We start from the raw sequence: 16,320 nt of genomic DNA on the forward strand, positions 1-16,320 counted from the left end.
ACTACCTGAACGGACTTAGAAGAGTTGGATTTACATAGTTGAAGGGTATGTTACGAGAATGATATCTAAAATGCCAACATCTCTGGGAGCCAAAAGAACAATGCGAATCAACGGCATCCCGGCAATGTCAAAGGTTGGTGGAGACTCCGGGGGAGCAGGTGGGCGCTCGGTAACCGTCCCGGATAGGGAATTAGGGTCCCGGCACGTTCTGTCGAGAGCTGGCGTTTGAGATAAGAAGTACGAATTCCGATATTAAAAATGTTCCTTCAACAAGGACATTGATAGGGCCATTGTCGCTGCGGACAAGAAATCATCGACTATCCGCTTAATCCACTTTACCCTCCGGGAGAGCCTTTCCACTTCTCCTGGGCTTTTAGTGCGAGCTCATTTCTATTCCGGGAAACTACCTGACCTATCTGAATTCTCAACAATTCGGGGGAATTCTGGGAGATAGCCTTCGTGTCCTCCTCGGCGCTCCATATCTTAGGTATTTCGGTATGTGCTGGGAACTCACGGGAGCGTAGAGCCCTCTCTCTGATCGCCAGAAACAGCTCGCACCGGAATTCCTCCACCATTGTGACGATCATATATCCGGCAGATTGCTTTTGAGGCACGTGCATGGTTTTGGACCCAGTGCTGTTTCTTCGCTCACTGGGTTAAACTCTGCATACTTCTTCGGAGTTGTTGGGCCTGTGGCTTCTTTGATAGGTGTGAGGAGGTGTGTCACAACTAGAAGCGTCTTCGTCCACCATGCGACCGGTGCACCTTACTCCGCAGGAGTAACTCTCAGGTGATCAGACCCTATTCCATAGTCCCCATGCAATAATCACGGAGATTTGCTTGATATACCTTAATTTTAGATGTGTTTGGGATCTTTCACCGGCTGTTAATTCGGCTCCTTCAACATTGCCTTTTCTAAAATGTGCTTCTTGTTGCTGGTGAAATCGCACAGCGAGGGAGATGTCGGGAAATGGGAAAACACTTGCGCGAAGGGTTCTCCATGGATTTGATAAGCATATATCTGCTCAACTAACGTTATTGCACTATGATCAAGATTGGGACTCTGGCCCTTATATTTTCAGCTCGGAAGGACAGAGTGGCTTTACGGGACTCCACGGAGTATCGTTTCTTGTGCTGGGGGGATAGTTTCTGCTACGTTGGAGATAAAGGAATGGGGTGTAAATGCGACCCATTGCACGGGAAGTATGGCTCTCACATGGGCAGCGGGAAGGAGGCATAGGGAGGCTGTAACGGTGTTGTTGGAAAGTGAGGGTGTCAATCCCAATGCGGCAGACTCTAGATATAACAGGACCCAGCTCTGCTGGGCGGCTAAGCGCGGAAATGAGGTGTTGTAATGGTTCTTTCAGGGCGAGAGGATGTCGATTCCAACACGGTAGACACTAGATATAGCCGGACACCACTCTGCTGGGCGGCTAAGCGCGGATATGGAGGGGTAAGTTAGTAAAGATGCTTTTGGGCGACAGGATGTCAATCCCAATTCGGCGTCTCGTGATGTGAATTCCACACTGGATGACAAGCGCTGGATTGTGGATCCCTGTGCCCGGGTCCTAAAACCAACTTGACCCTTAATCGTGGTTGGGCCTGTTTTGTGGGTAGTAGCAGTACAGGAGGTCCATTGTGGAAAGGGGGGCAAAGGTTGAGTGATTCGTGGTGCGCATGACGGTTTTCTGGAGAGGTGCGGTGCTTGTGAAAAACTAGAGAAATCAGATGGGGAGCTGTTCAGCAGCTCTTTTCCCATACTATCATGCTTAATATTCGTGAGGGCTATGGTATTTGGGATATATTGGCGAGCTATGATATTAATCTATTATTTGTGGGTTTCCAGTCGGGAGGTGCGAGCGAGTGAGAGGTCGTGAACCACCCATCAACCCACCGTGCCTCGCCACTCCAGTTTAAACATATGTGTCGCAGAGAGATTGTTCCGTTTCAACGGGAGAGCTTCTCTTAAACGACCATGCTAGGTAGAACCCATGCCAGTGAGGATCTGGGATTATTTCGTATTCTGAACTTAGCTGAGCGTTTGGGTTAGCGGTAGTTCATCTACGTACGGCCTAGATGAGTTGCGGTCGGTTTGCAAGCAGCGCACCTTGGCTGTGAGCCTTGCACTGGCGGTGTTGGGTTGCCTGGGTGTGGAGGCCTACTACGCAGCCCCTATTTGCGTTTCGCTGGGGGCATCATGCAGAGGGTTCGACCACTCCTTCGCTCTTGAAGAACTGGTTTTTTGTTGGACGGTGTAGTATAACGCCATATTAGAGGGGATGGTAAATTATATATATTGCTTCTGGACTGTTATTGGACGAACAAATTGATAAAGGGTGAACCCCTTGCTCCCCCTTTGGGCCAGGTACCAGGAAGAATATCGGATATGTCGGATAGCTTGTCTATGCCCGAAATGCTCAAGCATAGGTTGGGGGGGGGGAGGAAACCATGCCAGAAACGCCGTTAAGGTGCTGAGGGTGCATATTGGAGAATGTCTTTTGAGAAGAATGCAAGGAAGAAATAGGAGTGGGAGGAAAGATCGAACTAGAGATGTGGATGACATAAATGTGGGAGAGGGGGCAACATAGTGTCGAAGATGGGGATGATGGTTAATGTGGTTGGGTGGTTTACTATGGGGCCCGCCGGAGTAAACTTAGTATTCTGCGGCGTTGACGATAGGCTGCTATATGGAGCAGTATAGCGCTAGAAATATCGACTAAGTTGGGGTCTGTATCGTGTGGCCTACAAGGATCTCTATCACTCCTCCATGGCCGTTGGCAAAAGCCTGAAAGAGTCGTGTTTTGCCATCCTGATCTACTAAGTTGGGGTTGACATCGGGGTGGTCTAGTAGGGCCCTTACAGCTCCTTCATAGCCATTGTCTGAGGCTAGGGAGAGTGGCGTTTCGCCATCCTAATCTGCTGAGTTGGGGTTGGTGTCGGCGCAGTCTATTAATGCTCTTACGACTCCTTCATGGCCAATTATAGAAGCCCAGAGAAGTGGTGTTCGGCGATGCCGATCTGCAGAGTTGGGACTGACAGCGGAATGGCTTAGCAGGATTCTTAAGACTCCCTTATGACCGTTTTGAGAAGCATGGAATGATGGACTAGATGTAATTCTCATAGCAGGCTTGGTAAGAAGTGTGGTTGAATGAAAGAATCTGTAGAAGAGACTAGCTGGTGTATGATAGGGCATGGACCTGAGTAGTTGAGTATGCTAGATCATCTTGGCAGATGATGGATTCCAGTATTTAGAGCAGACCACGGACCTCCGAAGAAATGATCAATTTGCTTTTCCTCCATTTTTTCCTACATCGTGCACGAACACCAAACACCAACGTGTTATTCGCCTTTCCGCTGCCACTCATTTCCTAGCCATTATGGAAGAGTGGCGTTTGGCCATCCTGATCTGCTGAGTTGGGGTTAACATCCGCACGCTCTAGTAGGGCCCTTACGACTTCTTTGTGGCCACCTCGGGAAGCTCGGAGAAGCGGTGTTTGGCGATACCGAGCTTCATGGTTGGGATTGACATCGGCATAGTCTAGTAGGGCCCGTACAATTCCTTCGTGACCATTTTGAGAAGCTTGGAAGAGTGGCGTCCGGCGATGCCAATCTGCTAAGTCAGGGCTGACACTGGCATGGTCTAGTAGGTCCCACGACTCCATCATGGCAATTTGTAGAAGCTTGAAAGAGTGGCGTTTGGCGACGCAAATCTGCTGAGTTGGGGTTGCCATCGCTGCGGCTTAGTCGGGTCCTTACCACTCCATAGTTTCCCTTTGCGGCAGCCGCGGCCAAACACCGTGTAACCATTCACCAATTTTTCGAAGTGGAAGTGAATGTACTCGAGTACTGTACTGTACTCGTACTCGTACTGGAACTAACGATTGTGAAGGGAATAGAAAGAAAGAAAGCTACAGCAATCCGAAGATACCAAACATCCGACTCCAGCGCTATGTCCCCTGCCACCGCGAGTATTCCACTGTCGGATGCGCTGCCGATGTCGCTGGTGCCCTTGTCGCAGGGAAACGTTGGCACTGCTATATCTATCAGTGGCGCTTCCTGTTCTGCGAGGAGTGGTGGGCGGTAAACAAAGAACGCAAGCTGTTGGGAGCTTCAAGATGGTGGATTCAGAAAACTTGGGGAACTCGCATCTCGGGGGGTTCGGGGGTGATGTAAATTATGGTGTGGTATTTCCACGGACCTATCATTGTGCCGCTAGGACCCGCGCTAAGTGGGTATTGGGCTATCTTTTCCCGATAAATCTCCGAGACCCACTTGGGCTCACGCATAGTCTCGGTCGTTCTTTGCCCAATTGACAACGGGTTCTTGCAACCCTGCATCTGTGTGAGGCTCAGAAACACTCAACCTTTCTGAATCGCATGAGGACTGGTAATTTCCTTAGTCGGAGATGTCGCACGCTTTACGAGTACGCGGCAGCGGTTCTAGTCGTCCAGTCCGTCCTAGGCGGGGTCAGGACGACGGAAGACGACAATGTCTCGTCCTTGGACAGACTGGACGGGGCGACGGCAGTCGGACGGCGCTAGTCCTGGGTTTCCTTTTATGGATACAATATCACCCCATTAGGGATTTTAAATTTATTTGTTTAACTTATTGTAGAACTAGTGTGTGTCTTATTTGGGTGGCATGGGGTGCATTGACCAATTTTAGTCCACGGCAGTCTGACGGGACGGCTGGGAGCACTGGTACACGGCAGCAGAGTTTGGACCACCCCAGGCACCTGGAGGTTATCCTAACTATCTTTCTGTCCTTCGCTTCGCAGTAGGCGCAATAACTATCCCGCTGGCTTTCTTGGAATGTCGATGGCAGGTGACACAACAAGTAACTTGGTACTTGAATCCAGTACTTGTTTGATGTTATTTAGTGCTAGGCTAGGGGGTCTCGGGATGCTAACTCGACATTAGCCCGAAAGCACTGGATTTTTGAATCGCAGTGCCCTGTAGAATTGTGGTCCCTGTAAGAGATTAAATGTTTATGAAAACTATGAAACTTTAATACATATTTGCGGACTATAATATTATTAAATTTTCGCAGACTTCTAGTCGAAAGGTGTGGCCGAGTGAGAACAGATGAACCGGCCATCGACCGGAGTGCCTCCCCACTCCCTTTGAAACAAAAAGGAGTGTCGCAGAAAGGCTGGCCAATTTTAGTAGGAGGACTTCCCTTGCACGCTCCTGCTAGGTAGAGCCCATGTCACTCAATATCTGGAATTATTTCGTATTCTGAACATGGCTAAGCATCTGGATGAGGCAGTGAACCTGCCTACAGTACCCCCCGTTTTGGTTGCGGTTGGATTATGAGCACAGCCGCCCCTCACGCTATCCCGGATCACGCTGAACCGGCTGCACCTCTGCGCCGTACAAATCCTTCTGCCACCCCCGGATTCTCATAGAATATCACCCGATCAACCGGGATAGGGGTTTTCGGATTCGTATTAGATTTTGGTAAATAACACCCCATGTTCCTATCGAACGTTTGCCTGCTGAACCGGATGGGGTGGTTGCTGTCAGAAGAACTATGCCAGAACGGGGGGAAAAGGCGGGGCTGGATGTAAAGACAGCGGGGGGGGGGGAAGAATGTGGAGATGGGAAAATAAAAAATGGAGGAGGGTATCGAATCGCAGGCTTGGAGTTGAACTAGAACATGGAGGTAGAGTATATCGCTACAGCTCATATCATAGTAGTGATTTGGAGAATAGTGCAGCACATGCTATCGTATATGTGGCTGTCAGATGGATGACTGGAAGTGCTAATACTGATTGTGAATATGAATTACAGTAAAATAAAGCTTCTCGTAAGAAGTGGAATAAGCTTCGGTTCTTTTTTTAATTAACACGAAATCTCTATCCGTTGCAATGAGATAACTCAGCAACGCAGTGGCTGAGCTAGGATCACTGTGGATAAAGTGCACAGAATCGGAGAAGGAAGGTGGAATAGGTGCGCGATCGGTGCTGCTTGTCGAGTGTTGTAGGGTACGGGAAACCACCCTAGTTATGTTCGTGAGATTGTATGATGGTGTTGAGGGTAAACCCATGGATGCGCACACTTGTTAGTTTGTCTATTTAGTTAGCAACAGGTTCGCTCCTGGGATTTGGAGTAGAACCTTCACACCAACCTCCTAGTCCAACACTGCTAGCTAGGGACACTGGGAGATATATATCTCCCAATAACCAGCACCTCCTAAAATTCAAGGATCCTCTGCTATCTCAAAGAATTCTGGAACCATCATAGTATCTCACGGTCGTCCATGAACCATAAAGCCTGCGACCCATGCAAACTACCATATGCCGAATGGCAAATGGTGTGAATAAAACATCGTGAAACCAAATATCCCATATTGTTGCGAATTGTATCTTAGAAAGTGATGAATTTTAATGTCCGAAGAAGAGTAGTTAGAAAAGAAAAGAAGGTGTAGAACAACATGAAGCAAACTCTGGAAAAAACACTGGGAATCGTCTGAACTACGGAAACGCATACGCAGCACTTAGTACGTACCCTATGCACATTCACCGTAACACCTTCCATCCTGAACAAAGTCCCCCAAGACATATCCTCCCAGGCATCATCGGGCACCAGTAAAACCCTTCCTACAAATTGTCTCGGAAGGGAAAGGTCTACCCTCAACCCTGTGCACTCCCACAATAAAAGAAAATATCCACCTCTTATTCAAATCCTAGCTGCTTAACAAACTCCCCATGCCTAGTCATAGTCAAGCTCTTTGTAAAACCATCCGCCTTGTTTAGCTCACTTCCAATAAAGCTGAAATCAACAATCCCATGCTACTGAAGCTCACGAGACTTTAGAAGGCGGATATCGAAGTGTTTATTTTCGTGTAGTAATTCCTTCACCTTTGACAGTCGCAATAGCCCGCTCACTATCACTATAGATAGTTATGCAGCCATGGTTGTAAGCCAAATAAGAGTCGGACTGGTTTTCATGCGGATTTTCATGCTTGGATGGGATCATAGGACAAAGAGAGCTTGGGTAGCAAATATCCTCAATGAATTACCGTAGCCATAAAGCCTGCTTTGAGGCATCGAGATAAGCACTAAATTCAGCTTCGGTTGTTGAAGTCGTGATAATAGTCTGCCTTTTACACTTCCAAGACACAGGTGCTCTGAGAAAGGAAACATATCCACTGATTGACTTCTGGTCCTGTGGATTTCCTGCCCAATCGGCGTCTGTATATCCGATAAGCTTATGTGGTCCTTGGAATTCAAAACTTTTATTCTTAGAAAACTGAAGGCCGTGGGTGCTTGTAGGCTTCCAGTAGCGTAAGACTCTCTTAGCCGCAGTAATATGGGTGGTACATGGCTCATGGTTGTATTGACTAAGCTTGGTAACTGCGAAAGCAATATCCGGACGAGTACCCAAGGCCACGTACATTAGGGAACCAATAATGCTAAGGTAGTTCCTTTGGTCAACCGTCTTGTCATTCTCAGTTGTGGACGAGTCTAGAGTAATATCCTTTGCCAGAGGGGTAGGGACAGCATTGGCATTCGTAAGCCCAAACCGAGAAAGGATACCATGAATATATCCTTCCTGACTTAAGCGATAGCCGCCTGAAGCAAGTTGTGTGATCTCAAGTCCCAAGAATCTCCTGACTGGGCCAAGGTCTGTACTTCGGTATTTCGTTTTAATTTGTTGTAAAATATCTTGGAAAGGTTGCTCGCTACTGTAAGCTAGTAACATATCGTCAACATACAGGAGTAGGTAAACGGAATTCCGTAGGTTATATAGACTTGGCTCGGCGGGCGATTTGACAAAGCCAAGTGAGAGAAGAAAGCAATCGACATCCTTATTCCATTCCCGAGGGGCCTGCTTTAGCCCATACAGGGCCTTGTGAAGGTGAACAATTGGCGACTCATGAAGAGTAGAGTCAGCATGCTGAACACCAGAAGGGAGAAGCATGTAGACGTTATCCTGATCAAGTATAGGATTCAGGAATGCTGTCGCAATATCAAGATGATGGAGAGCTAAGTCACGCTCGGCTGCGAGAGCAAGCAGAATCCGCAGAGCATCTAATCGACCAACTGGAGCATAGGTTTCAGTATAGTCAATACCATACTGCTGTTCATATCCTTTAATAACTAGCCAAGCTTGGTATCTTATCATACTATCTGGATTCTCCTTAGTCTTGAACATCCACTTTGACCCTATAGCATGTGAGTCAAAAGGTATACTCCCATCAACAAGATCTCAAGTATTATTCAGTTGTAAGGCCTTAATCTCATCCACCATAGCTTGTTTCCAGAAGGGCTGAAGTGGGCTCTCCCATGCTTCAGTAAAGGTATTCGGGTCTGGTAGTCGCTGTCCTTCCAAAAGCGGTGCATATGTAGCAATAAATACATTATTCGCTGCTTCTCGGCTAAGGTGGTCTTCAACATGCATTTGTTGAACTCTTCTTAGAACTTCATAATTACGTGTATCCTTTAGCCTTCTCTGAATTCGCTCACTTTGCCGGACTGGCTCTTGCCTATTTTGTTGCCTTCTCAAGCGTCGATTGAGCGGACGGGAGCTTGGAGTCACATCAGGACTAACTGAGGTAGCAGGTTCTATATTTAAAGCAGGAGGGGGAGGGTCCTCAATTAGGGAGAGCTCACACTGCAGATGGATGCCGCCTGGATTCAGACCCCTCAAGTGTCTTCCCGAACTGCCAAGGGACACCCTATCATGCAGGTGCATGCCGCCAGTATCGGTAACATTCAGATCAGGTACTGGAGATACCTCATGCTCATCATGGTTACTGCCAGACCTTACACTACTGCTCTCAGGAGTCGCTAACGAGAGATCACCAGCCAAGTGCTTGCCACTAGCCTGAGAACCTGAGGATCCCTCACAAGTCTTGTGGGTGCCGCCAGTCTCCGCAATAGATATTGCCTCTGGTACTTCCAATCCAGCCAGGGAGAGCTCACTATCAGAGTGCTTGCCACTAGCCCGAGAACCTAGAGATACCTCACAAGTCTTGTGGGTGCCGCCGATTTCCACAATAGATATTGCCTCGGGTACTTCCAACCCAGCCAGGGAGAGCTCACTATCAGAGTGCTTGCCACTGGATTGTGCAGAGTCATGACTCAAGGCTAATTCAAAAGCGTCACCTATTGAATGTGCACCTAACTCTCTCGATTCACCCTTTCCAACCACCTCCTCCCATGCATTCTGAGATTCAATAAACCGCACATCAGAGCAGTTGATTGGCTTCCCCTGGCCATGGTTTCCTTCAAAGTCCCATAGCCTCCAGATCTTAGTAGAACTTGTATATCCCAGCATCATTGCGAGTTGAGCCCTGGCCCCAAACTTGAGCAATGTCTTTGAGTCCAGCGTAGCATCAGGAGTTCTCCGATAGGCAACACAGCCAATTCTTCGGAGATGGTTAATCAAGTAGGTCGATAGGGGCATTTCAGCGGCTGTAGTAGTAGTATACCCCATTCGAGAGACAGACCTCAGGATGATATATGGAGGGTTATTGTCAAGAGAGGTCGAGGGTATCTACTGTTGCATGTAAACAGATGTATTGACAATTTCCGCCCAAAAGTCAATAGGTAGTCCAGCATCGAGCAGAATAGAACGGGCACATGTGGTTATTGTCTGTACCATACACTCTGCTACACCATTCTGGTGTGGTGAATAAGGTATAGATGGTTCAAAGCTTATCTCTTTCTCTGTGAGAAGTCCTTTAAAAAGCTTATTGTCATACTCTCCACGCCCGTTGTCTGAGTGAAACCGAGCGACTGGAAACTGTGGGTAGTGACTTTTTTGGTAGTTCAGGAACTCCAGGAAGGCATTGAAACATAGTTCTGCATTCTTTCTTTGCAGAAAGTACACATATGTCATGCGTGTAAAGTCATCGATAAATAGTATAAAGTAGCGAGAGCCAGACTTCAAAGGGGGCAAAGGTCCACAACTATCTGAAGGTATTAATTCATATGGTCTAGATGTTCGTTGTGCTGGCTTTCTTGAGTAGTGTCTCCGCAGTTTAGATTTTATGCAAGTGATACACTCATCTCTCCCGTTTATGTCTATCCGATTATTAGGATAGGAGACACCAGGTCCGGAGTTCAAATCTAGGATTCGGGACAGTACAACATCATTCACATGGCCTAACCTGCGGTGCCAACTATTCCATTCCGGATTCTTGTATACCTTTTCTGAACCAAGTTCTGCAAGGTATGCTTTCTCAAGGGGCACCTCGGCTAAGCTTTCACCTCTTATCCAAGCTGACTCTTGATTAATAACCTCGTAAAGCCCATCCACGAGATATGCGAACAGGTGGTACAGTTGATCAAAATCCTCTTCAGACTTTAGTGAACAAACACTGTTGTGAAAGTGGAGTTTGTATCCAAGCTTGTCCAACTCAGAGATAGAGAAAAGCGAGACCCGGAATTCAGGAACATATAGAGCATCAATCTTGACTCCAGATATGTCTACCAGGCCTCAATAGAGAGTAGAAACTGAGGCATGAGTACCTAGCCTGATGTGATGCGGTGTAGTGAGTTTGTAGAGAGTGAGAAACTGTGACCGCTTATTGCATATGCTATCCGAGGCCCCAGAGTCAAGAATCCATTTATCATATAGTTTTATAGTATTACTCCCTTTATTACCCATCTTGACTTGCATAAAGGCCTCCCCGGAAGTGTCCACAAGCTTCTCCAGTAGAGTAGTATATTGAATAGTTGAGAGATTTATGTAGGGATATATATTTAGGTCATTTCTATTAACGGGGCCATCATCAATAGTGTTTGCCATAACAGAGGGATATAGTAGGTCGACTAGCCATAACGGTTTGGGAGACGTATTCGAAACTATTTGAGATGCTTGTACTTCTTGGATCGTCCCTTAAGTCCATATTATCACTACCACTTGCTTTCCTGGCAAGAAGCGCATCTCTTCCTCGGGATGCCTGCATTTGAGTCAATGCAGTATATCTACACTCACGACTTCTGTGACCCCTCTCACAGCATGTGAAGCAGTTGCTAGCTGAAGGAGTACCCTCAATAGATACTCCCCTCATACCACTAACCACCCCAGTAGGTTGGTTTATTGCTTGAACTTCAGGACACATGTTGGCACAGTGACCCTTTTGTTTACAGCGAAAGCAAGTACCCAAGAAGACAAAAGGCTGCTTGGTTCCATAAGGTGAGGTGCGGTAAGAGGAATTGACCCTTCCAAAGGATTGATTTTGACTCTGCTAGGTAGCCAACATGGTATCTGATAGCAACACATCTCTGGATACGTGAGATGTATTTCCTGACTAAACTTCCTTGTGCCTAGAGATTTCTGACTGTTGAATTTTGCGAATTACATCCTCAACAGAAAGGTCAGCTTCCTTTTCATAGATGATTTCAACTAGGTTGTTGAAGGTCGAAGGCAAGGAAGAAAGAAGTTTGTCCTTAAAACTAGCATCATCAATCTTTTGTTCACTTGCTGAGAGCTGAAATCGGATGTCATGTAAGCGAGATATAAATTCCCCCAAGGGGCATCCCGGAACGGGTATTAGACTAAAAAACTGTCAGCGAAGGGCAAGGCGGCCATTAATCGATGCTGCCTTATCCAATCTCTCCCGCAAGATGTCCCACATTTCCCTTGATATATCTAGACCTGTCAGGTATAGCTTGAAAGCTGGAGAGGTAGATCCAAGGATAACTCCTTTTGCTTTAGCTTCCAGCTGATGAAAGCTGTCTCTCGCTTCCTGAAACTCTTGAGTGTAGCCAGACGCACTGGGCTCACCTGCTATACTACTGCTTGCCAAAGGAGTAGGAGGAGTGGCAAGACCTATGACATGATCGTATACCCATATAGCTTGCAGGTGGATAATGATAGCATTTTTCCAAACATTGTAGTTGGAATCCGTCAGGAATGGGATGCCACCTGCGTACTTCGACCGGTAGTAGGAGATCATTTTACCGAGAAGAAAATGAAAAGGGATGAAGGATAACTGAACTGAGAAGATGAAAGCAGGGAAGCCTATCTCGATGACTGTGGTCTTAGAGAATAGTGAGAATTGAGATAGAAACAAACAACAATATGGCAAGCAACGAAACCGGGCTCATAACCTGTTGCGTATTGTATCTTAGAAAGTGATGAATTTTATTGTCCGAAGAAGAGTAGTTAGAAAAGAAAAGAAGGTGTAGAACAACATGAAGCAAACTCCGGAAAAAACACTGGGAATCGTCTGAACTACGGAAACGCATACGCAGCACTCAGTACGTACCCTACGCACATTCACCGTAACACATATCTTATGCACGATGATAACGGGAATTGACCAAAATCCCATATCCTGCCGCACACCACATATCCACCCAACCGCATGCCCTACAGGCAATCAAACATGTTGCTCCAGAAACCCCTCTGTCTTGGATAAAATCGGGAAATTTTGGCTATTCGGGATAACGCGGTGCGACTGTGGCGGACACAGGTTTGGAGCGTCGCACTGGTGGTGTTGGGTTTCTTCGGTATGGTGCCTGTTCACATTTCGCAGGTAGTCTCATGCAGAGCGTTCAGCCACTCCCGTGCTCTCGGGGGGTGGCTTTTTATTGGATGGTAACTTATGGTACTTGTGCTGTACAATAACTCACCAGAGGTTTTTTTCCTTCTTTTGTTAAATGCTTAAATTTGTACGTACATACAGGAAAATCCTGGCAAGAACCCTAAAGTATGGCCTAGCAAAACTCAAATAACAGAAGAAACTTCTTCCTCTTCCCGAAATAACAGATAAACCACGAAATAATATTATTCTGTCAAATCAAAACCAAAATGGTAATAAATAAAAACATTTTATGATCCTGAAGTGGACCCCGTCATGAAAGGAAAAATCTCCAAGCTCAAAAACAATTCATCCTATGTCTCATGATAAAAGAAGAAAACTTTCTAACTACCTCTCCTCCTCTTTTACCGTAACCGAACCTACCCCTGTGTTAAATATCCGCGGGTTTTCTCCCTGTCCGAGGCTTTCCAGGGCTTGGACTTATATCACAATGCGGTGGAAGGTCTTTGGTGCTGTTCCACATCGGTCACATGTAGGGTCTCGCTCCCACGGGACCAGTCCACCCGTCCAGTCAGGTAACCCTCGTGTGACCCCATCAGGACTAGCGTATTGTTGCTGCTTGGAACCTTGCGGGGAGCATAAAATCATAGAGTTCCAGGTAAGGCAGTTGATATTGGTAGTAGGGTGGATCTCCCCAATAGCGCATTATTGGGAAGGCAAGTTCTTTTTAATATAATGTGAACTACTTATTGCCATCCCCCCCACCAGGTCCTAGGGAGAGTGTCGGATATGTCAAATAGCTTATCTATGCTCGAAGGGCTCGGGCATAAATGGAAAGGAGAGGAAAAAGAGGACGGCGTCAGAAACGCCGTTAACGTAGTTAGAGTAGATATTAGGGAAGGTCTTTGAAGAAAAAAAGAAGGAAGGAATGAATAATAAGAAATGAGTACTCTGCAATAGGATTGAAAGAAATATCAAACTAGAGTTTTCCATGATAAAAAGGTGGGAGAGGGGGCAACATAGTGTCGGAAGGGTGGTCGGGGGTGATTTAAAGTGAGGATGGCGATTGAAACGGCGAGGTTCGGGGAGGGGGGACTGGGAAAGCGAGCACGGGATGGTGACCGGTGTGTATGAGAGATTTAAAGTCGGGGCTGAAGTAAATTTACTATTGAATGATGTTGATGGAGAGAGGCTATACAGAGTGGTGTTTTCCCAAACCCATCTGCTGAGTTGGGGTCGACATCTGTGTGGCTTGGGAAGATCCTTTACTATTCCTTCATTACCAATTTTAGAAGCCCGAAAGAGTGGTATTTGGCCATTGCGATCAGTTGAGATGGGGTTGTCATTGGTCTGACTTGGTAGGATCCTTACGATTTCTTCATGACCAATATCAGAAGCTTGGAAGAGTGGCCTGAGCCAATGCCGATCTTTTGTGTTGGAATTGACTTCTGTAAGGTCTAGTAGGAGTCTGATCACCCCCTTATGGCTATTTTCAGAATCTCGGAAGAGTGGTGTTTGGTTAAAATAATCTGTAAAGTTAGGGTCGGTATCGGCGCCGCCTAATAGGATCCTTACCACTCCGCTGTTTTAGAAAGCAATGGCTAACCAGTAGCAAGACTGAAATGAAACGGCGACGAAACGGCGAAACGAAACGAAAAGAAACGGTAATGATTGGGGGCGCTGTGAAAACTCTTCACAACTGGAAGCCGGGAAGTTCACACGCTCGCTCTACAACTCGCTCTATTCAGCGACTCTCTCTGATCGCTCGCCCGCACTCCACAACTAACTGACGGGAGAAGCGGGGAGTATAAATAAACGATAGAAATCGGTCCCTGTCCATTCTACCGATCGCCGCATATTCCCAACACCTTCTACACTCGTCCAACTAAGTCTTCTTTCCTCCGCTTGTTCCTTTGCTAACCAACAAAATACAGACCTAATAAAGACACTCCAATTGCCTTCCGCGCTCCCGTGCTGACGGAAAGAAAATAAAGGCTTCGCGGAGACTGCCCGCGGTCTATAGCTATGCCGCCTTCCACCCGCCGGTGCCACTCTCCCGGTCGTGCGAATGCGCATTGCCGGGCAGACTCACTGCAACCTTTGCGCCGCGAACAGAGGAACGGGCAAGCAAGAAGAAACAAAAGAACGAGCGGGGAGGAATAGGTGAACGGGCAGGAACGGACCAATGAACGGGTGGGAATCAACAAAAGACCGGCTCTGGGAATGTAAGGCGGATAGACGGATGGGCAATAGACGGACGGCCGATAGAAGGATGGTGGATAGACAGATGGGTAGGGGACGAAGTCCTGAGCATGCCGAGCAGCATCCATGATTTCCAACGCACTGTTCCCTTTTTGAGCAGCCGGAATTAGGGGTGTGCGGCCCCACTCATCGGCCAGGTTCAAATGTACCTGCTCCATGCTTAGCAGTGCCCCTGAAAGCTCACCAATCCTAAAATATGCAGCATAGTGCAAGCCACTGAACCCCGCAGAGCTGTGCCCCTAGTATCATGGGGATCCTCCGTTGGACAAAAAGATGTTTACAGCTGCATGTTGTGGGTATTGTTCTAGATTCCCAAGTGTAAGATGCATATAGATGCCTTAAGCTCTTTCCGCTCATGAACCCTTAGTGGCAGGAAGCATAGGCGAGAAGCGGTAATAGAGGCGGTGAATTTCAAGATTTGGCAGGAGCTCCCGAACTGGTTAAATGTCCGGGTAGGTTAGACAAACCTCGGCGATAGTTGCGTGGGGGTTCTGGGAGATATCGTCCTGATAGCTGTGCGATACTGAGTATAGCCGGACACCAGTCTCGTGGGCAGCTGTGAGCGTGCATGAGGCCGTAGTAAAGCTGCTTATAAAGAGGAAAGATGTCTGCACACCACTCCTGATAACGGGAGACAAACGCCGCTGGCGTGAGCTCTCCCCAGAGGATACCATAGAGTCATGAGGATCCTGATTGAACGAGGCGATGCCAATCCCAGCCCAGTCTATTGCGCTAGCTCGGCATCGCTCCACCTTCCATTGGGTATCGGGGGTGAGTGTGTGGTGCAGATGAGTCCGGAGGGAAGTGGGGGTGATCTTAGTACTGACCTCAAAGACGCTGATGGCCAATCCCCATTCCCATCGGGAGTCCCTGATGAGTAGGAGGGGCATTGGACCCACCAGTTCTGTTTCCTGGTCCACGGATAAGGATTTCTCCTCAACCAGGCTACCCGGGGTACCTCGGCCCCCTCCTATGCGGCCCCTGGAGTTCTGGTAACTTACCATCCAAAGAAAACTGGCACTCATCCCAACAACACCTGGTGAACCCTCTCAATTGCTGTCCGCTTGGATTCTATCGTTGCCTCTTTTATTTTTCTTTAACCTTTCTGGTTTGCATCCTTACTTCCCCCTTCGTTACTAGACATATTTTCCCTGGATTTCCACAAGCAGTAGTCGTCGATTTCGATGTAAATAGGCTCTGATAATGGGCGTTTTTTTCTTCCAGTTTTAGCCAGCCATTTGCTATTAATATCCGTTTTTGTTCGCCTCTTCGGAGTTCGAATTAGACTTGGTCCATATCATCTTGTTTCTCGCCCCTCATTCCTATTAATTGTCAATATACCTCGTATGTTTCATGAATAGTGGTGTACAGCACGTTACAGGGCAATGGATAGGATTAATATATTGGCAAGCATGCAGATTGTTACTTGCTTCCAGCAATTTCTCTCAATACCGCCGGGTGACCGCCGTCAATTCCTTTTACAGAAGCGCTAGTGAATTCAATATTATGATATGCTTATTATTCTTGGCACCGCCAATACCGGCATCAGGCCAGTGA

Source organism: Tuber melanosporum (assembly GCF_000151645.1).
Source record: "Tuber melanosporum whole genome shotgun sequence assembly, scaffold_22, strain Mel28".
NCBI classification, from domain to species: Eukaryota; Fungi; Ascomycota; class Pezizomycetes; order Pezizales; family Tuberaceae; genus Tuber; species Tuber melanosporum.